The sequence below is a fragment of the Perca fluviatilis genome, chromosome 22 (genome assembly GCF_010015445.1).
Source record: "Perca fluviatilis chromosome 22, GENO_Pfluv_1.0, whole genome shotgun sequence".
Classification (NCBI taxonomy): domain Eukaryota; kingdom Metazoa; phylum Chordata; class Actinopteri; order Perciformes; family Percidae; genus Perca; species Perca fluviatilis.
The window spans coordinates 2,047,777-2,073,085 of record NC_053133.1 but is presented as its reverse complement, the minus strand read 5'-3'; the positions used below and the strand labels follow the sequence as shown (position 1 = coordinate 2,073,085).

At 41.4% G+C, this 25,309-nt stretch overlaps 1 protein-coding gene and 2 long non-coding RNA genes across 5 annotated transcripts in view; 2 read left to right on the top strand and 1 right to left on the bottom strand.

Moving 5' to 3' along the window:
• The window catches only part of kcnh2b (potassium voltage-gated channel, subfamily H (eag-related), member 2b), a 378,618-nt gene that overhangs the window by 128,575 nt on the left and 224,734 nt on the right, over nucleotides 1-25,309 (top strand). The window lies entirely within an intron of this gene.
• On the top strand, nucleotides 2,668-3,721 carry LOC120552173. The gene is made up of 2 exons (XR_005637969.1): nucleotides 2,668-2,974; nucleotides 3,620-3,721. It is a non-coding gene; the product is annotated as an uncharacterized LOC120552173 (long non-coding RNA).
• On the bottom strand, nucleotides 3,873-4,777 carry LOC120552171. The gene is made up of 2 exons (XR_005637967.1): nucleotides 4,485-4,777; nucleotides 3,873-4,011 (listed from the first exon to the last, which is right to left on the bottom strand). It is a non-coding gene; the product is annotated as an uncharacterized LOC120552171 (long non-coding RNA).

Here is a 25,309-nt window from a genome sequence, read left to right as displayed (position 1 = left end):
AAGGAGTTGTTTTTGTCATGAAGAAGCAGGGGTATTTATTAAATCATAAATGTCTTAAATCTAAGCTGGGTGTGAAGAAAATAATAGAGGATCATATAATTCTGCAGCTTTTCTCTGATGCAGATGTCTCTATCTGCTTCAATTCATCCTTCCCTGGTTTCCTCTACTCTACAAGTTGGGCCGTGAGATATTGATTCCCTGTTAGATCAAAGACATTAAAGCTCTTTGTTGACTGCTGTTCAAATTTGCCTTAGCACAATCGTATTTATCTCCCCAACTCTATTTCTCCTTTAAGTCCTGATTAGGCAAATTGGCTTTTTGTCTCTATTTCTCTCTGACTACTTTGTGTGTTTGTGTGCATGTGATGATGAGCATTTCCTCGCTGTTGGTTGTCTTTTGTAAATGTGTGCAAGTGCGTATGAGGGGGGAGGAAGACAGACTAACAACAACAAAAAAGAGAGTGGGAGAACCTACGGCCAGATTGAATCTCCCTCTTCAGCTTTTCAAAGTGATCACTCCCTTCTTCTGAGCTGGGCTGTGTTAGGGAGAAGAAGCCGACCTTTGCTTTAAAAGAGGGATTAAACCAACCTCTTGCCACTGTGTGTTTCTCTTTAGTGTGTTGGTATGCTTGGGAGTACATGCATGTGAAGAGACAACCGACATTCAGAAATGTTATATGAGAGTTCAAACGGCTTCTCTTAGATGTTTGTGGGTGAGGTAAAACTCGAGACAAAGTTAGGCTGGCTTTGTTCACTCCTCTGACTGAGCCATGGCTATTGTAGTCTTATTGGCTGGAAGATGTAACGGGTTTCTCTTCAGAGCTGAGTTGAAAAGTAGTAGTAAATTATTCCTATTTTTCCCTTGCTATCTTCTTAACCAAATGTTTTTGCTTTTCTTCTTTAGGACGAGGTAATGTCTACTTGTAAGTCATGTGCAAACCAAACTCAACTTGTCAACTTTTCTGTTATTTTTCCACAGAAATGGTGAACTTGTGGCAAAAGTTAAATATCAAGTAAACGTTGAGACAGAGTTGGATAGCTTGTGCGACATTTCATAACTTGTTTTTTTTTCTGCTGGGCTGTAAACACAAGAACGTGACTTTTGATTGCAGTCACTTTGGTTCCCAGAGTCACACTAAACATTCTGGTTATTTTATGACTGATTTCCAAGACCTGTCCTCACTCCAGCTGGCCACCATAGTGCTATTTGACAGGAAGTTACTTGGCTACACGACTCATAGCAAGCTGAGTAGGGCTGCGACTAGTCTTTATCACCGACGTTTCATTTATGGGATTGTTCTGGTGCCGCCGGATGTCCCTCATTTTCTGCCGGATGTCCCTCACCTTCCACTTTCTTTGTTGGCATTCTAAGCTCCGGTGGATTCAGGAAAAATCCTCCGAGCTAGAACTGACAATCAAATTATATTTATCTTTATTTTTGAGTAAAATTCTCATCCCACACTCGACAGCCATTTTAATTCCAGAGCTCGCCTCCCTACGTGCACATGTTCCACCAAAACAAGTTCCTTCCCGAGGCACCGTACCTGCCTCCGGCACTTAGCGCCGCCCAAGACGATTGTGATTGGTTTAAAGAAATGCCAATAAACCAGAGCATGTGTGCTGTGGAGGAAGGTCTGGCAATGCGAGACTAGGCTGCGACTAACAATTATTTTCATTGTCGATTATTTCTCAATTAATTGTTAAGTTGTTGGTCTGTAAAATGGCAGAAAATGGTAAAACATGTTGATTAGTTTTTTTTACCAAAGCCCAAGATAATGAATGAAAATGACAAATAGATATAAAAAGATATTCAGTTTACTGTCATAGAGGAGTGAAGAAACTAGAACAATACTTACATTTACAGTAAAAAGATGGAATCAACTTATTTATTTTTTCATAAAAAATTACTCAAACTGAATAATCGATTATCAAAACAACTAATCGATTAATCTTTGCAGCACTAAAGCAGAGCCATTAGACCAGCCGTTGCTGATAAAACACACTATTTGTTTCTTTGCTTTCCCGTTATTTAATGACACAAACACACACACTCTCACACACACACACACACACACACCACACACACCATGGTAGTGTAAATTTGGTGACCTGCCAGTTAATTAAAGCTGGTAGGGTTTTTTGTGTTGCTGCACCACACTCCAAATTGCTCTCACACTGTTCTACCTTCCACTCAGTCTCACACCTAGAGTTGGATCAATGCTCTTTCTTTGTCTCTTGCTCTCTCGCTCTCTCTCACACACACATTAAAATTCACACAAGCACAGTTGTGTGGTTGTTCATGCAGTGAGGCATACACACTGCATGCAAACTCTCACACAGCACTCTAATCTGGTATTCCTGCCTCCGTGGCTCTCAGGTCTGTTCTGTATGTCATGGCCGCGGCTGCTCAAACCCCCTTTGACACAACGCAGCTTTTTTCTTGCGGGCTTGGAGAAACAAGCCTGTGAACAGCCTTGTTTGCTCAAGTTATGATTTCTCTCTCTCTGGCAGCCATTACAGCAGGAATCTTCTCTGTGAATGTGCCACACACATCTTCAGGTGTTGGATGTATTGCATGGATCAACATTAACTTCAGCATGTCGGTAACTGGAGGCAGCATGGAAGCTATCCTATTTTCAACTCATTAGCTGTTTCTCAATGTCAAGGATCCTTCCTTGGTAGGACTAGTCCTTCCAAGGAAGGATCCTTCAGAGGCTAGGCCAGACTCCTCCTGAGCATTCGGAGAGCATGTACATTGGAACAGGCTAGCAAGTGCACGTCATTGCGTGCTTGCGTCATCGAAAATGTTTCGCCGCCTTCACTTCCGCGCTGCATTTCAAAACACTGGACAAAATGTCAATGCGAAATGGATGTGGAACTGTGAAGTTCAATTTTTTTGTTGAGAAGGTGAATCAGCGTCAGTCTGCTTGCAGGAGGAGAATATTCTGTCGGCAACTTTGACGCAACGTGCTAAGGTAGGCAACGTTACCGACACTGATAGGCTTTAATGTAAGCAATGGTCGTTTTCTTATTTATCCCATGTCAATAAAATTAAAAAATCGTGGGAGTTCATGTTTGTAGTTGTCATAACACTTAACTGGTAAGGAGAATTGGTAAGGAGAATTGCATTAATTAATCTTAATTACATTAAGCTTACAGTAGCTGTTTACAATAGCTTGTAGTTTACTGCATGTAACATTAGCTCATTGTCCAGTAGCTTCTAGCTTTCAAACAAATGCAGTGCAAAATATGATCAGCGACTACAAGGTAAACACTACCAGTTAATGACCTACCACAGGCAGCATGATATGCAGTAAACTGCAAGTGAGAAAGGTTAAATAGTACTATAGACACACAAGCTACAAGGCTACATCCAACATATGAAAAGTCATAACAACACCATTGATAAACACCCACTAACACAGTAAAGGTAGCTAGGTGTAAGTGTGTTAAATGGTCAACAGTTGTCAGTTAAGACCATCATGAAGACCACTACACAGTTACATTAAGTACTTTAACATTACAGTATGCTTAAATATATTTGTGATACAATTCTAATCTTACCAGGACAGGTTGGATAACTACTGGACTAACCTAAAGCTTTCTCCTTCTGTCTGCAGTCTGGAAACACCATCATCAGCAGCTGAGTCTGGTCATCGCTTCATGTTGAATATTGTGTACAGTATATAGTAATGTTTGAATAAATGTTATAATAAAAGATACACGTTTCGTTAATTTCTTTTTAGAGCTTCTATACCTTACAAGTTATTGAAACAGGTACCATCTGAATATAATTATTCAGTTAGAAATAGACATTGAAAAACAGTTTATATTATATACACACCCAAAAACGTAATGACACAGACAAACCAGTTAATTTAATGCATTTATTTTCAGAATGCCAATCTCTAAAAGGCTTTAGCAAATAATCTAGCTATTCATCTCTCTTTGGCCTCTTGTCTCCCTGCTTGTCTTTTGCTTTCCCATCCTCAGTGACAGCCTCAGTTTGTCCCTGTTAAAAGACAGCAAACACAAGAAAAATATGTTTACCATTATGAATGCTATAACGTAACGTTATATTGAACGTTATACTTTTTACATGGGAAGTTACTCATACATTTTAGCCTTCATGTAACGTTGATAGTGAAGTAAATAAATTGCAGCGTTACCTACCACCCTGCAGCTACAACTGGTAAACACACACATTTCTAAATCTCTGCTAACGTTACGCATATAGGAGCAACAACATATAAAAGAGATGAAAATGCCACCGGACATTAAACTTTAAAAACACAAATGGCACAAAAGACCGCTAGCTAGCTAACAGCCTAATGTTAATGATAGGGTCAGTTAGCTTAACGTTAGCTCGGTTGTATCTACCTAATTACTAAAGCAATCCGTACCAGCATTAAAGCGTTAAGCTTTACATTGATTTAAAACATTAACGGTGATAACATATGTACGGCAAACACTAAAGATACTTACATTTAAATGATTATTTCGCCGTCAGCGATACCGCTCCAACTCCCGCTTAGGTCCGCCATTTAATTTTTTTAAACAAGCCGGCAAAGCCGCGCGCAAGGGATTGTGGGTGATATGGGAGCGCGAAGGATACACATATGCATCCTTTGCCGTCTATGGGGATTTCTCCGAACGAAGGACTCAGTCCTTGGTGGGATTCGGAGGATCCTCGACATTGGAACGGTCCTTCGACGGACGTCGATGACGTAGCATCCTCCAAATTCTGGCTTCGAAGGATCCTTCCTTGACATTGAGAAACAGCTAGTATGTAGAGAACCTGGCTTTGAATCAGATCTCTCTCTCCCTTGTTCTTTAGCCATAATCGCGTGGGATTAGAAGTGCGTGGACTTCATGTAAAGCTTCAAAATGTCCATACAAACCACGTTTGAAGCTCAATCCATATCTCAGCTGTTGATTATAACTCAGGAGTGGTTTGAGAAGTATCTAAGGGTGTGAAAACTCCTCATTAAATTCATTGCAACTGTTGAATGGATCCAGCTGACAAAAGCTGCTGAAAGCATTGTTATATTATTTGTACAGTACTTCTGTCCCCCTCCCAGTTAACTTAGGAGACAGATTGGTTTCTGCTTGCCAATGCAACTCTGGAGAATGGTGAAGGCTCACGGTAATTAAAAAGTGAGTTTCGACTCCTAACCTTGTCTCTCTCTGTATTAAATCTGTAGCGGTAAGCAGCGAGCAACCACTGGGAATATATGACAGGGAATTTTAGCAGACAAGGCAGATCATTTTTTACTCTGTGGATTCAGCATTGCAGGTCCTTTGGGAATACAAAGCACGGTATGGTCAAGGTGAACAACCTCCATCGAAATGCCACTCTGGCTGTCCTACGGGTTTCTCTGAAGTTAATGGACTGCGCGCAACTGCCTCTACCTAACCATGCATTCATACAGTGACCCCTTCTGAAAGCTTTAGAAGTGACCATGCATAATATGTTGCCACAGCTAAGAAAATATTCGACTGGTGGGGCCTGGTGTCAAGTGGGCACTGATTGCTTTAAAATGCTGCAGCGATCTGAAAGGGGTCACCTTCTGAAAGTGCCAGGAGCTCTCATAAAAGTAAGAGCCATATTGAAACATCACTGTTTGTCTATGTCCAGACTTTCCACTTTTCATCAGTGACTGAGTGGAACCTCTAAACTTTAATTGGAAACTTTTTTGGCCATACTTTGCACCGAAAGAAACAGCTGCAACATTTATAATGAGCTGTATCATGTGCTTTATTTTCTGAGGTAAAATACCACACAGAAAAGGCATTTACAATTAGATTTGTTTAAAGGAGCGTATGGCGCTTGACAGAAAAGGGAAGATTACAGAGATGAAAAATATCACACATTAGGATGATACTTCCATAAATGTTTCCCCTAATCTGGCATTTTACTGATATACTCAGCAACATTTTGTCCTCAGCTACCTCACTTTGCCGTTTATTCAGCAAAGTTTGGAACATGGCTGGTCATTGTGAAGGTCTTCACAGGCCAGGTGAATACAATGTTGCTAAAGGCATCTGAATTTGCAACCATAAGTGCATTCATCCAGCGTGTGAGGGTATGTTTATCTGTTGACACAGGTCAGCAGGTCATCATGCTGCGGTGGCTTGTATCTGCGCTGCCTCCTGAGGCATGTGGTGGCGCGATAACGAAAACGCTTGGAGATATATTAACAGTTTGTGACTGTAATCTTTATAACTGCATCCACCACGGGCGTTTTTGTATTTCCTTTGGCTGGCCTCCGGGCTCCTCTGTCCGGCGTTACAACTCTGACCTGTTCAACTGCTGCCCCAGTCTCCTAAGTTCGCACATCTCCTCAGTCATCAGCATCCAGGCGTAAAGTGTCAGTCGGAGCTAAATGTCGCGGCGCCTCAACCTCCTGAATGTTTACAGTCAGTGGGTTTTAGACATTTCAGGTGGATTCTAATGACCTAATCCTCTTTTATTGTGGGATGTTTCATTTTAAAGACACTGACCTGGGCCTCCGTTTTCTCTAGCCGGACCTAACTCTTCAGCTCATCCAGTCACGGTAAAGACAACTTAGACCATGCATTGAAAAGCTTGCTTTGCCAGTCTTACACAACAAATAAAACAGGAGAATAATACAATAAAGCTAAAACAAACAATAACAGAGTTATAAAGTAGTTTAAAAAAAAGATTAAAATGTATAAAGTCCATAAAGTGCACTGTGCCTAGACAGCTCTGTATGTGGTGTGAGTCCAGGAGTTTAGGAGGGAAAGATGGAGTGTGTGTGTGTGTGTGTGTGGGGGTTTGCAGTGTTCAGGAGTCTGATGGCCTGTGGATAGAAGCTGTTTGTGAGTCTTGTTGTCCGTCCTGTAGGGCCTTCCTGAGGGCAGGACTGTGAAGAGACTGTTTGGTGGGTGTGTACTTGTCTTTAAACATGTTGTGGGCCCTTCTGATGTCCCTGGACTATAACGTATCCTGACCTGCTTATCTCTCCTCCGTTGAAAGGTCTCATTATCTTGTCACATTTCCAGGGATATATGAGTGGTAGGATGGGAGCCTGTGATCTACACAGGGACACACCGCAGACAGTATGAGGAAATGTGTTGATTGGGACGCTATAATTCCTCACCTAACTTTAAATCCAACTTCACATCCCCTGCTATATATCTTAGCTGCCAACCTCGGGCACCTTCTGTCCCTTTGCCTCTCACTTTAAGGTCTGGCCTCTTCTGAAATTGACATTGCTCACCGCAGGGCTGAATGGTACCCTATAATTGAATCAGTTGGGTGTTTGGTGAATTGCTGTATATACTGACTCATTTGGGTCCCTCGCCAACAGTACTTGTCAAGTCTCTCTTCCTCTCCCCATGGCTAAGCACTTCCTCTCCAGTGTTCCTCTCCTTAATAACACTCCCATGTGAGTTTTCATCATCATGACCAGGGAGGAAATTGTTTTTCTCTGATACTCAAACTCATTTAGAGAAACTTTTGGTGGCGTTTTAAAACCTCTTCTACCCACCCGCACACATTCAAAGCCGTAATGACGAGGCTTTCCTCTTGTTAATGTACATCTTCCTCCCTCCCAGGCAATTACCACCCTCTATTTCCTCAACTCCTCCCGCCTATGAGCATATCTTGCCGTCCATTTGTCAGTGGCCCCTCAGCAGCCCACTGCCACTTATCCCCCATGAGTCACCCTGGGGATCCATACAGACGCAGACACATACACATCCTCGCACCACTGTAGGGGCCCAACTCAAACATACACACGCACAAACAAACACAAGCAAATTGCCTTAAGGGATGCCATGTTGTGTTAAATGGTGTGCCGTTCTCCCAGAAGCATTCTACTTCTCCCACAACAAAAGTATTTGTCATGTTGTGTGATTTTGTTGTTTTATTGTAATATTCATTTAACTGTTTGTGTTAGCTGAAATGTCTCAAAGATTTGGGAGGGAACTCTTTTGTAAAGCAACTGCTGTGGCATTATCCCAACAATATGTCACCGTCAACGTCACCAGGCTTGTTAAGTTTAAGGAGTCTCTTTAATCAGCTGGAAATTACATGAATAAGAAGTGGATTTAGAAGTTATATATATATATCTGTTGCATATAATATTTGTTTATTATGTACATAAAAATATCAAACCTTTTTAGGGAAAAACACAGATTTTGAATATACAAGTTCAGTGTTCCATTTGCAAATCACTCCATCAGCCTTTAGCAACCAACGGCAGATCCACGGCATGTGACTAAAATATGTTTACTATAGTTTATATTTTAAATATATTTTTGGAAATAGATTTCTGTTCACCTAAAACAGAACTTCAGAGCTTGGTAACAGGTGGAGCAACAAAGAGGTTCAGCAACAATCCTGGGGTTAGCGAGAGACAGAAAGAGAACACACAGGATGAACACACACACACACACACACACACTAGGGAGGCTGACAACAGCGAGGCCTCTGTGGGGAAAGCTTGTAACATGTGTGTGTGTGTGTGTGTGTGTGTGTGTGTGTGTGTGTGTGTGTGTGTGTGTGTGTGTGTGTGTGTGTGTGTGTGTGTGTTTGGTTGTTTAGGAGAGCTCTCTCACAGCCTTATCTCTCCAACAAGTCTTAATGGGGTAATGGAAACTCTCAAGTGCATGCTGGGAATGAGCGAAACATAGAAGCAATGCTATTGAGAAGGGGAAACTGATGGCTGATAGGGCTACACACTAGAGTATTTAACGTCATTTTTTCCATATCACCGATTTATGTAAATGATTATTAGGGCCGTTAGCATTAACGCGTTAATCGCGTTGCGATTAAGGGCCGAGCATAACGCGTTAATTTTTTTTTAATTGCATGCCGCCATTTATTAATTTATTTGCGACTCTGCTTCACGTCGTGCAGGCTACTATACAGGCACCTTTACTTATCATCAAGCTGTCATACGTTCTCATAACAACTCCTACTGCTGCCAGCTGCAGGCATGATGGAGAAATGCAGCAATTCTGAATGGCGCTTTCTATTTTCCAAAACTCCAGGACGGGTCGTAGACAAGTCGAAAGCCATAGGCACATTGTGTAATGTAGTCTAGTTGGGGAAAAAAATCTAGTGGACTCAGGCAAAGCACTATTTTGGAGAGTGCTACTCGCCGACCTGTTGATGAAACCAAAGTGCGAAGTGCAAATGTTGTCTCATCAACCGGTAATCACTGGACGTCAGTAAGTAATCAAAATTATTTGGAAGTTACTGCACACTATATTGACTTTGGTAAGTAGGGTTGGGTACCGAAACGTGCCGACCTCGCTAAATGGTAGTAACGAGACCGAATAACAACGAAAATTTCGGTGCCTCATTTCGGTGCCTGACTTTACACCACACCTGACAGCATGTAACGTTAGCCTACCTTTAGCAAGCAGCTGGATTAAACAGGGTTAAAATGCTGACAGCTAATGTTAAACGGTGTAAAGTGTGACTGTATTTCACTGTAGAGGACTCCAACAGCGGGACCTAACAGTCTGCTCGGCAGCGCAGCAGCTGCCGTTGTTGGAATTAAACAACACAGACGGTGCGTTCACTTGCAGCTGCCGTTATCGGAATTAAACAACACAGACAGTGCGTTCACTTAAAACAGGTAGCCTCGTGGTGCATTCAGTTATTACATTATTATTAAATCTTTAATTTTGACCATGGCCTTAACAATAAACAAGTTGCTGACTGTTTAGTACCCTTCTTTTTTCTTCTTTTGTTTACAGTAAATAAATAATAAACTAATACAAATCTTAAAGTCAAGTTCATAAAGTAACTTTCTTTGCATTCATTTGATTCCCAATCAAGATACACTGGTAGGAATTGCTTTCCATTGTTAATATGTACTTAAAAACAGTTCTGAAATGCAAAATAATAGAATTTTAATCATGTGATAAAACATGAAATTCAGCGATTAAAGCAAATGAATCGTTTGACAGCCCTAATGATTATACATATTAAGTAGACAAAATGAAGATACAAATTTACATAGAAAATAAGATTTTATGGAAATGTAGCCCAGTGTGTCTGATCCTCATAGATTTACAACACAGCAGTATAAATCTTTTTATTCAAAGGGCTTTCACGGTCACTTCACATAATCCACGCATGAAGAGTTTCTATCTGACAAATGTAACACTTATACAAAAACTTCTCGCATGGATGTAAAACTACTTTCCTATTGCAAAATGGGCAAACTTTAATGTCAAGGGTGATTAGCACAATACCACATGGCCTTTCTACAATGACTCATAGACCATTTTTAGTTTGGCTGTCTCTTCCTTTATCAGCAAGTCTCTCCAACATGCTGGGTTCCAAAAGAGCAGCCTATCGTTAAACTCCATCGACCACACTGTTTAATGCTGCGTCGATTTTTACTTCACCTCGTTCAACACGCAAGCTCATTTCCAACTCAATTTCACAGCCATTTGAATTGGATGGATTTGACTCCGTCCACTGAGAGTCGGTTTCCCCCCAAGGTGGTGCAGGGGAAAAGAGCACGAACAAATGAGGGCAGTAGGGGAATAAGATGAGTGAATCAGGCAGTAACAAAAAAGAAATACTTAATATGACAAAGAAGAGGGAAACTAAATAAATGAACATTTATACTAATTAGGGCTGTCAAAATTAACGCGTTAATTGTTGCGTTCATTTTTTAATATTTAACTCGTTAAAAAAAATTTACGAAATTAACGCAGCTGTTTGTTTACTTCATGTGGCGGCTGAGAAACGTAATACGTCTACATAACAGCAGGCGGCGCTACTCTGTATTGTTGACCAAGTAATGAAAACCGGCAGCTGATTGGACGAACGCGTCACATGGGTTTGTTTTCTCCGTAAATTCAAAGCCAGACTGTCATGGCGGCCGTTCAGAATCTCATCTCATATTGTACTAAAATAGTTCACTGAAACATGTTTCTGAAAACATTTTAAGTGAGAAATAGGCCGTGCACTTGCTGAATCTGTCTTCATTTCAGATCAACAAAGGTCAGTTTAGAAGATTTTCATCAGATTTTGAGAGACTCTAGTCACCTCATTCCGCTCGCCATTTCCGGGTGAGTCCCGACTGCCCTGCCGCCGACTGAACACGGGCTCGTTGGAGATGAACTGCGCCTCGCCTGTAAAGTAGACGAGAGCAGGCGACAGCAGCCGGGGGCGCTGACAAAAATCTACTCTCAAGTCGGACAGTTTCTAGCCGTTTCCAGCAGCCTTCAGCAGGACTAAGCCAAATTGTTGCTGCTGTTGTTCTGAAAGATATTAAACATTCTGAACTTAGCAGAACCTTTCCTTGTTTGTTTTTTTCTTCATATTTGCAAAGTTAAGTGATTTAGCATTTAAATATCCATTATTACAAGCTTCAGTCTCAATTTAAAAAAGCGATTAATCGCGATTAATTACAGCAAATTGTGCAATTAATTAGTTATTTTTTTTAATCGATTGACAGCCCTAATACTAATATGTAACTAAAACCACCCTTGTCATCTGTGGAAGGTCCTCACCTGAACTGATTCAAATGCCATATTGTCTTTAGATCCTTCACCAATAAGTTTATACTTATATACTTTATTGTCCGATATTTTAAATGAAGTTACACAGACTTCCACTGCTGAGAGTAGTTATAACTAGGGTTGGGTATCGTTTGATTTTTTTTCGATTCCGGTGCTAAATCGATACTTTTAAAACGGTGCCGGTGCCTGAACCGGTACTTTTTAATAAAGTAAAAAAAAAAAGAAGAAGTAGTAAGCAACAGTCAGTGACTTTTTTATTGCTAAGGCCATGGTCAAAATTAAAGATTTTATAATAATGTAATAACTATAACAATAACAATAACTTATTTCACCAGTAAATTGCTGTTGAACCCCAGATGGGAAAAGGGTATTTTACAATTACTGTGAATGCACCACGAGGCTACCTGTTTTAAGTGAATGCACCGTCTGTGTTGTTTAATTCCGACAACGGCAGCTGCAAGTGAACGCACCGTCTGTGTTGTTTAATTCCGACAACGGCAGCTGCGAGTGAACGCACCGTCTGTGTTGTTTAATTCCGACAACGGCAGCTGCAAGTGAACGCACCGTCTGTGTTGTTTAATTCCGACAACGGCAGCCGCGAGTGAACGCACCGTCTGTGTTGTTTAATTCCGACAACGGCAGCTGCAAGTGAACGCACCGTCTGTGCTGTTTAATTCCGACCATATAAACATACTGTATATCTATGAATTGCGACAGCGGCTGCTGCTGCTGCGCTGCAGTGCAGACTGTTACATCCCGCTGTTGAAGTCCTCCACAGTGAAATACAGTCACACTTTACACTGTTTAACGTTAGCTGTCAGCATTTGACCGGTGTTTAATCCAGCTGCTAGCCGAAGGTAGGCTAACGTTACATGCTGTCAGGTGTAGTGTAAAGTCAAGCACCGAAACTTTCGTTCTTATTCGGTCTCGTTACTACCGTTTACGTCGGCGCCGGTTCCCTATTGGAACCGAGTTTCGGTACCCAACCCTAGTTATAACTGTTGTGGTTGTGGACATTTCTGTTGCTGTTTTGTATTTTTATTCTGTATATTTCTGTTCCCTGTTGTGTATACTTCTGTTCCTTATTCCCCTGTTCATTGTGTGTTTCTGTTTATCCTGTTTTAACTGTGTATTCGCGTTTGTATTGTGCATTCCTGTTCGTTGGTGATTATTTCAGGTTCCTGTTTTATTTTGATAGTCTGGTTTTCTGTCTTGTCTCGTCCAATTTACTTCCTGTGTTTTCCCTCCTTTGTGATTGTCCTGCCCCGCCCTGATGTGCTTCACCTGTTGTCTCACCTGGTTCTGATTTACCCATCACCTCATGTATTTAGCCTCTGTGTTCCCTTTGTCTCTTGTCACATCGTTTTGCGTTTGTTCCTGTTCGTTCCTGCCTGTGTGTTGCTGTCAGCCTGTTGTGGATTATTTGTCTGTTGCTTTTGGTTTTTCCCTGCGTGACTCTGAGTGTTTCCCAGTCTTTGTACTGCCGCTTTTGTTAAAGGGGTGATAGAATGATTATATAGGGTATTTCACACAGTTCCTTATGGTCTCCTAATGGGGTATGTGACATTAGTTGGGCTGAAAATGGCCTGGTTGATATTTTATTGGCCCTTATGCATCCCTGTGTTTTGGCCCTATTTGTAACAAGAGCTTTTCTTCCAAATATGGTATGGTCATGAATATTTAGATGAGCTGCGCGCTGCTTGGTTGAGCCTTAGCCCCGTACACACACGTAGAGACGCGTGTTGATTGGTTGAGCGACTCGCCATACACACACATTAGAGGTCGCGTGCTGATTGGTTGAGCGAATCCCCAATAAACAGACATTAGAAACGTGACAGAATCTCATATTCCAGACACTGCAATGTTTCCTTACCAAATTCACTTCTGAGACTTTTTTTATGCGAGAAATCAACTATATAAAGCTCAAATATGGGCCTTTTTACGAAAATGGATGGCTAATTGCAAATTTGGTAAAACTGTGTGTCGGAGTTCAGCTGCCTGTGTTGCTGCCTCGCCGTCCGGCCTGCCTTCCTCCACAGACCCCGGTGTAACACCGGCTTGCTGTGAGCTCGATTGAGCTCCGGCACGGCTGCTGCAGCCCACAGCACCTCATACCTGCGCAAAGTCACCGTTTGGGCTGGTGGACTACTACCAAACACAGCTGCCCTGACAGAGCTCCAGGGCCTTCAGCTCCCCTCTTCCTGCTAGCTAAATGGCCCATGTGTGAGAGCACGGTCAGCGAGCTTGTTACACCAGCAATCTCTTACCACATGTTACACACTTGTCACGCCACTTAGCTATACAACATATACCCTATATCTAAATGTCTTACAAAGCTAACGACGGTGTCCGATTTCAAGTTAATGAATATTTGTGAGCTGTACGGGTTTCGTTAGCTGCGACTGTCACTTCAATCCTATGTGTACAGATTGCGGCTAGTTGGCTTCATTTTTGGTTGTAATTCGAGTATATTTACAGTTTGAATTTCGTCACGCCACTTATACAACATTTAACCAAATGTTTTATAAAGCTAACAACGGTGTCCGATTTCAAGTTAATGCATTTTTGTGAATTTCAGAGGAATTCTAAGAGGAGGCTAGCTAGCTAGATCTCATTGATAGAGCTCCATCCAGCCACAGGCTCTATCAATGAGACTCACGGACAAGCGGCGTTTATTTCCCCAATCGTTTGTTTAAATAACTCAACGCATAATTGCACACATTAAAAGATTAACTGGAACCTGTGGTAAGAGAATGCTGGCGTAACAAGCTCGCTGACTGCGCTTTCACTCACATGCACCGTGCATTTAGCTAGCAGGAAGAGGGGAGTTGGAGGCCCTGGAGCTCTGTCAGAGCAGCGGCGTTTCGTAGTCAATTAGCCCAAAACGGTGACTTTGCGCGGGTATGGAGTGCCGTGGGCTGCCAGTCGTGACGGAGCTCAATCGAGCTCACAGCAGGCCGGGGTCTATGAAGGAAGGCAGGCCGGGCGGCGAGGCAGCACCAGCCTCTGAACTCCGACACACAGTCAGAAAAAATTTGCAATTAGACATCAATTTTCGTAAAACGGCCCATATTTGACCTCTACGTAGTTGATTTCTCGCATTAAAAAAGTCTCAGAAGTGAATTTAATGGTAAAATAGCATATGAACAATGTATACATTTTCTGAGATCTGCACGACCTAGATTCAGAAGACTAACTGATCTCAGGTCAGTTGTGTAGCCTATGTAAATGTTGGGGCGTGACCGTTCTCTTAACACACCCACGGCTGTGACAAAGGTTCCGGATTTTGAGATGCTTACGCAAGCAACTAGCTTTGTTGAGATTCGCCCGTTTTCAGCGGCAGTTTCAAAATATGAGATTTTCATAGTAAATGGGTGTCAATGGGATTTTGAGCTTCTATGTATGTCCTATTTACCCACCCAACTGTCGTTATTCAACTATGACAGGGTAAAATCGGTTTTGCATTCTATCACCCCTTTAATAAATCCCTGAGTTCGACCATCTCCTGCCTGCCTGCCTGCCTCCCTCTCACTGCATTTGGGTCCACATTCCCTGCTCCCACATAACAATAACATTGACAATGTATAATTTAAGGGCATGTCTAGGCTTGAAAATGGTCACATTTAAAGATTATTGAGTACTAACAAAAGATAATTTATTAACACCTTTGGTCCATAAATATGAAAATTTTATTAATTTGCTTTAGTGGACTGAATGTCTCTGGTTCTTAATGTAAAAGATCTGGGGACATGCAAAGAGCATGATGGAAGTTAACAGCAGCCATTGGCATAAACAATAATAATATCAGCTTTATTGTATAGCACCTTTAAAAACAATAGTTTACAAAGTGCTTTGACAGTGGAAATAAAGGACATTCAAATCAATACACATATGTACACATCCAATCAACACACATACTAGAAATACACAACATTGTAATAGTGAAAAAGGAAGAGATGGGTCAGCTCTAAAGGACAGAATGACAATAAGAAAGACAATAAAAAGATGGCATCATATGAAAGCAACTCTATTAAAGAGTGTTTTAAGAAGTGATTTAAAAGAAGTTACTGATTCAGCAAGCCTTATCTCCCCGAGCAGGTCTTTCCAAAGTGGAAGTGCCCTGATCGAGAAAGCACAATCACTTATGGTTTTGACCCTCAACTTTGGACCGGTTACGGTTAGTCTGCAAACAGGCTCGTTCTGGGATATAATCGGGGGCAAGACCCTGATGAGCTTTAAAAGTAATCCGTAAAATCTTTAAATCAATTCTAAAACGGACAGGGAGCCAATGAAGTGAAGGATTGTGTGATGTGATGCCATCTATTAAAGCAACACTAGAGAACTTTTCCCCCTTCGGTCCCCCTACAGGTTGGAAGCGGAATTGTTCATTAAATTACATTATGCAAGTTTGCCAGATCGGGTAGCGGCTCTGTAGTTCAAATGAGACATAATGAGACATAATGAGACATTACGACATATGGTGGAAGCAGGACTGGGCAACTTTGTTTATATGTGGGATGAAGGTGTGATGAAGTCTGACTCAAAAATGACACCTAAGTTTCTGGCAGTGGGCTTGATGTTACCGGATAGTTGACCGAGACTGATGGGACTGGGGATGGTGTTGGGAGGCTTGAACAGTATTATTTTAAGATTTGGAGTTATTTAGTTAGAGAAAGTTATGGGCCATCCAATGGTTCACATCTTTGAGGCAGTCGGAGACAGCAGCCAGGCTGCTCGGATCGTTCGTTTCTCAGCGGGAGGTATATCTGTGTGTCATCAGCATAGCAATGAATAGAAACATTATGCCGCTGGATAATTTGGCCGAGTGGAAGCATATAAATACAGAATAAAATTGGACCTAAAATAGAACTTGCGGTATACCATAGCCTAGTTGAGTTGTAGAGGAGGAAGTTGCCTATGGTGACCGCACAGGTTCTGTTAAAAAGATAAGAATTAAACCAAACAAGTCTAGGTCCCTGATACCAACCCAGAATTTAAGACAATTAATTTAAATGTTAAGATCTATGGTATCAAAACCGGCACTCAGATCAAAAAGAAATAAAATTGTGCTCTCTCCTCTGTCAGCGGTTAAAATCAGGCTGTCAGTCACCTTGAGGAGGGCCGTTTCAGTGCTGTGTAAAGCTCTTAAACCAGATTGAAATTTTTCGAATAAGTTATTGTGTGCCATAAAAGATAAAAGTTCTGAAGAGACCACTTTTTTTAAAACTTTTAATAAAAAGGGAAGTTAAGAAATGGGTCTAAAATTATTCAAATCAGAGGGGTCTTAGTTGGGCTTCTTTAAACTAACACAAAGGCTGAATCATTTTGGCCTGATATATATTATATTGTTATATTTTCATCTGTCAATAGTACTCAGCATTTATTCTGATAATCTTTTAGACATAGTCACATTTTTTACTCATACATGTAAACTTGTTGTACCTCAGTAATCACTGAAAAAAAAAGACATTTTTCAAAATATTATCAGATTGATTGCTTTGTTGAACTGTGTTAGGCAGTGATGTGAGTGTGTGTGTGTGTGTGTGTGTGTGTGTGTGTGTGTGTGTGTGTGTGTGTGTGTGTGTGTGTGTGTGTGTGTGTGTGTGTGTGTGTGTGTGTGTGACAGATAAAGGGACAGAGGGGCTGTTGAAGTTGAGGGCAGGGTGGGCCGGTCACACAGCAGGACTCTCTCTGTACCACTGTTCTCTGTGCTCTAGTAGGACCTCCATAAACCTAAAAGTCTTTTTTTTTTCCAAAGCAGAGCAGCCACCCTCTTTTATCTGCTGCCCTCCAGGGGAGCGGCCCATTCACTCTGCCACTCTCTGATTTAATTGTACAGTTCAGGATGACTGGCTTTCACCTTCAGCTTCCAACAGGCTCAGCACAAATCATCCCACTACAGTCCACTCATTTACCTGGAAGATGGCGAGATGGAGGCTGTGTCCAATGTACGGCTCTCGTCTTCCTGCTTTGATTGTACAGCTCTCATCTTCAAATATAGATCTCTCATCATACTGTTTTGAATGCACAGCTCTCATCTTCTGCTTTGGCACTATTGCTCTTTGACTTTAATACCAATGGAATTTGTCGAAGGGAGTGATTGATTGGGAGAGCGTGAGAAAATAGACAGCGAGGTGCAGACAGAGAAAAAGGTCTAAAGTGAAAGAAAGTAAGAGAGGAGATGGAAGAGGATAAATGGAGGTAGATTGAGAAATAAGATATAAATGGAAGATTTGAGAGAGAAGTGGAAGGCAGTCAAAGATCAAGAGTGAAACATGTTGAGTAAAGAAGAAAGATGAGGAGAACGGGAGATTAAGAGTAAAATGTATTTGGTGTCTTGGGAAAAATGGTGATTAGAATCACCTCAAAACATAAAAATAAAAAAACATATACATAAACAGTGTCCACTGGGGACCAACTGCAATCATTAGATCTAGGAAAATTCATTCATTTGGCTTATGTGGTGCCCAAAACGGCTTGGGTGCTGCGTCTGAACCTTGATTTATGGTTGTGCGGAGAGTCCACGCAGAGCTTTCACCGCAGCCTACGTAGGTGGCCTGAAGTTTATACCTGTGCGTTGGTGTGTGCGTTGATTTCTTTAAGAGAATAGCAGGGCCGGCACGTGTGTGTGCGTGGGGAGTGTGTGGTCGAGTGAGTGAGAGAGTGACGATGATTAGCTTGATAGCGAGTAGCGACTCTAGAAGCAAAGTGAGAGAAACAAAGGGCCTGATTTACTAACACTAGCGCAGTTTGCGCTGCGTCTGTTTATGCGAGTTCGGTAATAGCGCACGCTATGCTTCCACATTTTGCGTAGTATTTATCAACCCTGACACCCATCAGGCAATCAGCGTCTTTCTCCGCCCACTAGACCGTAAATTGCGCTGTAGCAAAGCGGTACTGGTGCTATGATACGGCTGAGTGCAGACTGCCATATTCCCACTGCTGATGCTATGACTGTTTGAAATGATCCTGATGCCAATATTTGTAATGTAGGGAGGAGTTTAACAACTGCTGGAATGGGATGTGAACGCTGAGTGGGAGATTCAATTTCATCTTTGATTTCTTCCAGTAACTCTAATATTGCATGGCTGCTTAATCTGTAACGCTAAATGATGTTGTGTTCACTGACAAAGTGTGATTCTTGTGTTAAAAATATGTTCAGCCTCGCCCATGTCTTCGTCTTGCTCAAATGACTCTTGCCATTTCACCAGCGGCATAAAGGTCTACGAGGAAACTCGACTGCGGCTGGTTTAGACCTGCTTTTAAGAGGCGGAGAATTTCCCCCGCAGAATAGAGGCGCACTCTTACTGACAGTCTTTGTAAATACCACGGAATATATAATTAGGGGCACTTTGCGCTTATCCTCCCACCTTTTTGGGTGGAACTCCCACTTTCCCCACGACCCTCCCACGAACGCATATTGAAAGCGCAACTTGTCTCTTCTCACTCATGTGGCGACAATCTGCGATTTTACCCAAGTGCGCCTTGTTTGTAAATATGCCACATCGGTTACGTCCGTCTTTGCGACCAATTAGCGCCTGGAAACAGGCGCAAACGGCTTGATAAATCTAGCCCAAAGTGTCTCCTCTGTACTGTGCTTTCTGGTGGAAAATCTGTAGCAGGAGAAGTTAACCCTCTCCTTGACTTCATGTTGTTTATCGAGAAGGAGAACCAGGAAATGAGTATGGGGAATGCAACGCTACCAAGCCACGGCCGAGCGACATGTGTGCCGCGACATGTAGTTAAATTTTTTGAGAGGCACACGTCAGGCTACGGCATAGGTCTGTATCTCCACGTACCTACGTACATAGCCACGGCGTCAATTTAACGCAGAGGCATAAATCAGCCTTAAGCTTTGTAATGGTACGGAAAACCCTGGGTTGTCATGGCAGCAGTACACTTCAAAAAACAAAAGTGCAAGTGTTGAGGTCCACTTTGTTTGACACAGTAGTAGAGGCTGAGGCACAGAGTATCCCAGTGGTTTAACAAGTTTCAGCAGATGCTGATCAAAGTGTGTGGTCCCACTGTGTCAATGTAATGTGAATGGCTCCGACCTGTCTTCTTTTATTCAGTGGCTGTCCCTCTCAACAAGCTCTGTAAAGCCAACTCTTCTGAGAGCTCTTTTGTCATTATTATGCAAATGACAGTATTCCACACTATCTTACTTTGTTGTAAATACATTGCATAGTAATTAGGAGCATGATTTATTAGCATAATGCTTTGAAACACAAAGCTGAGCTGGAGGGAGTTGTAAATTCCCTGTGAACTAGAGAGAGAGGCAGATCTATATAGAGGACTTATTTCAAGTGGTCTCCACGGTGGTGCTGCTGTGGACAGATCAGGGTTTTGACCTGAAGAGCACTTCTAGCCTTTTTTTTTTTTTAATCAAACCCAAGTGCCTTCCACATTGTGGCGTTCTTGTTATACCTCTTTCACACCACCTATCAGTGTTAGGTTAGGGCTGTCTGATCAGTGTTATACCCTCCTTTTGGAAATTCAAACCAAGCCAGTCAACATGGGTATATACCTGGTCATGACAATTCACATTGCACATTGCACCTGGGTCAACATGGGAGCAATGCATACCAATTACCTTAAGTTCTAGAATGGGCGGGGCTTTACACATCATATTCAGTGAACAGCTAACTTGTCATACATACTCCAGGTCCAGCTGTATACCAGCAGAACTAATGTTTTGTAGCTACTTGAATTTGTCATTGTACGGTAGGGAGAAAGAAGTGCAGCTTATTTTATTATGGCTTTTTGTTATATTTTGTTTGTTTTGCAGTGATTACTGTCACAAACCGGCTCAACGCCAATGTGACAAAGAGGAGAGACCAGACAGGTTAATGTGCCGATTAATTGTTTATTGTAAAATAAACAACATAACTATTAACAAAAGAATCACGACATGTGTGGTATCAATGGGCCTCATTCACCAACCGTTCTTACGAAGAAATGTGTTCTTAAACCCCACCTATGCACTTTTTACGAAGATTCTGACATTCACTAATGTTTTCTTAACTTGGATTTGTTCTTAGCTAAGAACAAAATCTACGAACACTGAAAAGCACTCTTACGCACATTTGAGTGATGACAATTTGCTCCAAATGATTGGTTACTGCATTTTATTTAATTCTACAGTCAATTACAATGATAGTATGATAGTATTGTACTGTAATGTATTTCTGATCATTTGTTGAAAAATAAATCATAGTATGCAAAGAAACTTTACATCAGCAATTAAAAATCCTGCGTTATTTGGTTATTGATCGTGCTATTTATAGGGCCAAAATGCAGTACAAATTCTTCGTTACTGTACTTAAGTACATTTTTCACCTATCTGTATCAATAGTGCATACTTTTGACTACATTTTGCAGCAATTATCTATACTTTCTACTCCACTAAATTTCTACAACGTTCCCTAAAATGCCAAAATGTCTTGCTGATCGTTGCAAGTTTGTCTCACCAGTGAAGTTTGGTTGCCATAGATACAGCCTCCGGTAAAAGTGAAAATGTTTGTTTTTCATTATTCCCGTTTTTAAATCATAGTTGCCATCTATTTCTCTCCACAGCATTGTTTACTCCTGCGCCAGGCAGCATAAGATGCGTTCATATCTTATTTATTTTGCTGGACCTCTTCACATCTCCCCATTTGCGCTGCTTCACACACTTTATTTGCTTACTTGCACGGTTAAAGAAAATAAAACCGTCTTAAAATACATCCATGAATAAAACCAACCGCATTCTGATTCTAACAAACATTTCCGTTTTATGCTGGTTAGGATAGGAACTTCTTTTTAAAAGCCAGGCCTTGTTTGTGGTAGTGGACATCTTCTACTTTTACTAAAGTAAATAGGTCTCTGGTTATTTGTACTTTTACTTATTTATTTATTTGTACTGAGATTCAGTACTTCCTCCACCACTGCAATGTACAAGTCATCTGCGACTCCAACAACGTTTCCCGCTTCCCAGGAGGTGCACAGGAAGTGTCATGTCCTTATATGGGAATTTGCGGGGCGTTTTCTTATGCTAATTAGGAACAACTGGCACGCGCTTTCAGTTACGAAGACGTGGGATTCATCAATCCTAAGAACACAGGTGCGAACAATTCTGTTGTTTAAGAACACATCATGAATCCGACATAGACTTTTCTTAGGGACGTTCTTAAGAAGATATTTAAGAGAAAACTTAGGAAGATATTGGTGAATGAGGCCCAATGGTATCAGTAGTGTGTGTGGGTGAGTGAAAGATGTGTGGATAAATAACGACTGCAACAGAAGAGGAGAAATGAACCCAAACCAGGAGATGTGGAGCCTAGGAGCAGGAGAAGGCAGAGATGCAACAAAGAGACATGACTTGCATAAATAGTCTTGGTTGAGGCCTACACATGTGTCCACCAATTAGCTAACGAACCCTCCCAAACTGCCAGCTCAGTCAGAGAAGCCAACAGCAGGCAGAAAAGGGAGGGGTCGTAACACTAAAGCACAAATAAATAACCATCAAACACTTCTTAGATGATTTAGTGCAGACTGATTTCTCCTCTGCATATTTATTGCAGCAGCTGGACACGGAAGCAGGTTACTCTAGTATCGATTTATGACCATTTTAAGACGAGGGGAGAACATTTCTCTTTGTGGGATTTAATTAAAAGTAAAGTTGGGCTTTCCTGTCGGCTTCTCGACTAATAAAAAAAAACAGAGAGATAAAAGAGATTCGTGCCACCCAGCAGCCGCGCTGAACTGCAAGTCTGCAGACTAGTGAACATCTGGGCACCCACTGCCAGCGGACTGTTCAGAAATGAATTGAACCGCTCCACTCTGCTGATGTTGAAGCTGCCTGTGAAAATCCTAGTTTATACAGTCTATGGTCGTTTTTTCAAAGTGTGCGGCGATCTGTGACGACTGCCCCTCTGTCATTTCCAACCAATCACATAATTCGTCCCGCCCCGGCTGTTAGCGACCCAGGTCGTTTGCAATTGACATTAAAATCGACTCTAGTCTACCCTGACATAACCCACTTGCTACCTTGGTCGCGAAAACCGAGTAGACTATGGAGGGTTAACCCATTCAAACATACAGTCGACCTGGGTATAACCCTGATTGAACTATTGGTGTGAAAGGGGTTAGTATAAGAAATTAATTCTTTGTGAGAGTGTTTAACGAACCAACCTACATTCATTATCTAACAAGCTGAGATATATATGCTTTCATGTTGCTACTCTCTTTCCAGTTGATATTACTGCTATGTAGCATTAGCAGAGGCTCTTGATTGGTCAGTAAAATCACTGTCCAAGCCTCACAGGCTCCGTTTCACACCTAGCAATAAGGCACTCTGTATTGACTTAACCAGTTATAGGTCAATTTAGGACCTGTGCATTCACACATTCAAAGTAGGTAATATTATAGTACATTTGAAACTGTATGTACCGTTTTGTTGGTTCACACCTTGCATATGCGCCATATGATTCCCAGATTTAGATCACATGTGTCTAAAGTGATGATATATATGTTGTTCTGTTGGTCGACTGTCTTAAGTATTCACTGTTAATGTCTTCTGTCATCTTTTTATTGGAGGTTGTAACATGCCCTAATAAAAATGGGCAGTAAAAAGCTTGACAAACAATTTGTAATGTCAACACTTGTCGACACTTCTGTCCTTACTTGTTGATTGTCTTGTTTAAACTGCCATAAGAGAGAGGGTAAGCTCTTTCTAATCACATCACTGCCTCCTTGAATTATAATTTGCGAGAGCGGTTGGTTAATCTAGAGGGAAATTGGATTCAACCAGTGCTGTCTCCCTTGGGAAATCCACCTTTCAAAGTCCAGGCCTTCTGCTTTGATTAGAAGGCCAATGCCCGGTTTTCCCTGGCTAATAGATGCATGGTAAAATGCATGTGCAAGTAAAGCTCTCTAGTCATTTCCTCCTTCAGAATGAATCGTCTTCCTCACATTGTGAAATGAAAATGTTAAATATTCTAAATAATAAAAATTGTCTAAATTCAAATCAGTTTTTGAACACACGGCAGTGCATCTTAATCACAGAATATTTATTCTGAGACACATAAAACCCTAGTTTGAACTCTGATTCGATCAAACTGCAATGTCCCTGTTAGTAGTTCCATTTGTACCACTGTTTTTTGCGTCTGCAGAGATGGTTGTAACCAAGAGACTTTCCCTTCAGCAGGCACGTTAGAGCAGCTCCTCATTTTTATGGCCAGAACAGCCACTCAGCCGTCCATATTTTGACATTTACCCAACTGTGCCGTTGGGTATCAATGGCCAGACCTCAGCGGGGCTGAATGGTAATGGCCAGTGATAACCTTTTGGATAGACAGCTGGTAAATATGAAGAAAAAAGGGAATACTTATCTCCTTGTATTTGCTCTGCCTTTAATAATGTCACACCTATAGTTGGCTTTTCAGTTTGTTTGATACAGTAAACACAGATGTGGTTTGTCCCACGCTCTGCGCGTTTAGTCTAACAAATCCACGCCTACATCAGTTTTCTGTCTGAGAGTTCTTTGTACAGTATATGCATGGGGCTAACACACACAGACACACACACACACTTTTCACTGTCTTGTTAGACACTTCTTTTTAGTCATCTTGTCAGGTTTAATGTCACACGTTGCTTTGTTATTCCTCCCCTATCTTCCTCTTCTTCTCTCTGTCATGAGAGCACCAACAATTGACACACATGCGCAGGCACACACACAGGAAGGAGATGATACTGCGAGCTCCCTTTCAATAGCCTTAAGAGACATGCACACGTACAGGGCGTGGTTGTAAGAAAGACATACATTCAAAGAAAATATTGACGTTTGTTTCATTTTAGCTTACTCTAGCAATGCTACTTATGTGAGTATTTGTGTGTGCATGTGCTATGTATGTTAAGAGGTGTGCTTAAAGTGTAAAAAAAAGCTATCATCACATCATCATTATTACATTCACTTTTATACTGTATTGGAGAAATTTGCAATAAACACCTGAATCACCCTCATGATTAAATTGTTCCACGTACAAAACAATCAATGCATGAGTGTGTGGGTAGTCTATGTGAGCTTGTATTTGTGTCTGTGATTAATAAGAGCCCTTGGTAGCCTACCAACAGTAGACAATCACATGTTTAATCACTACGAATAGGAAAGAAATTGTCATATCGACAATCGTCATCCAAAATGTGCGTGTTTATTTATTTCAGGGAGTTGGTGGGATATAAAAGGTGGTGTGTGTATGTGTGTGTGTGTGTGTGTGTGTGTGTGTGTGTGGCTGTGGCTGGCCAGCAGGATGTATTGCGTCAGTAATACTAGCAGACAGAGGAGGTTAGCACTGGACCCTGAAGGTCCAGTCAGCCGTGGAGTAAACACTCATTAACACATGTTCCCATTGATCAGACAGAAGGACAGGGATCACACACACTCACACACAGACACACACACTTAAATACACTCTTCAAGTACTAATATTAGCTACTAAAAAGAGATGTTTTGTTGTTACATTACATACTGTAATGATACAGTATACTTTTTATGTAATGAAATCATTGCAGAAGTCAATATGACTTTTCAGAAATAGCTAAAATAAACCTACATATACTTTGGAAAGATTACTAGTGTAGGTCTCTTACAAAAAGTAAGTCTTCTAAACACATGAACTTAAAAGATCAAAGTTTTGTCAAGGTTTGTTTTGTCCATCTGTTTCAACATCCTTATTTTATGATTAGATTATGAATTTTTTTTTTTACATAATTGCTTTTTTTTCACTTCATAGCACCTTTTGGGCTGAGCACTT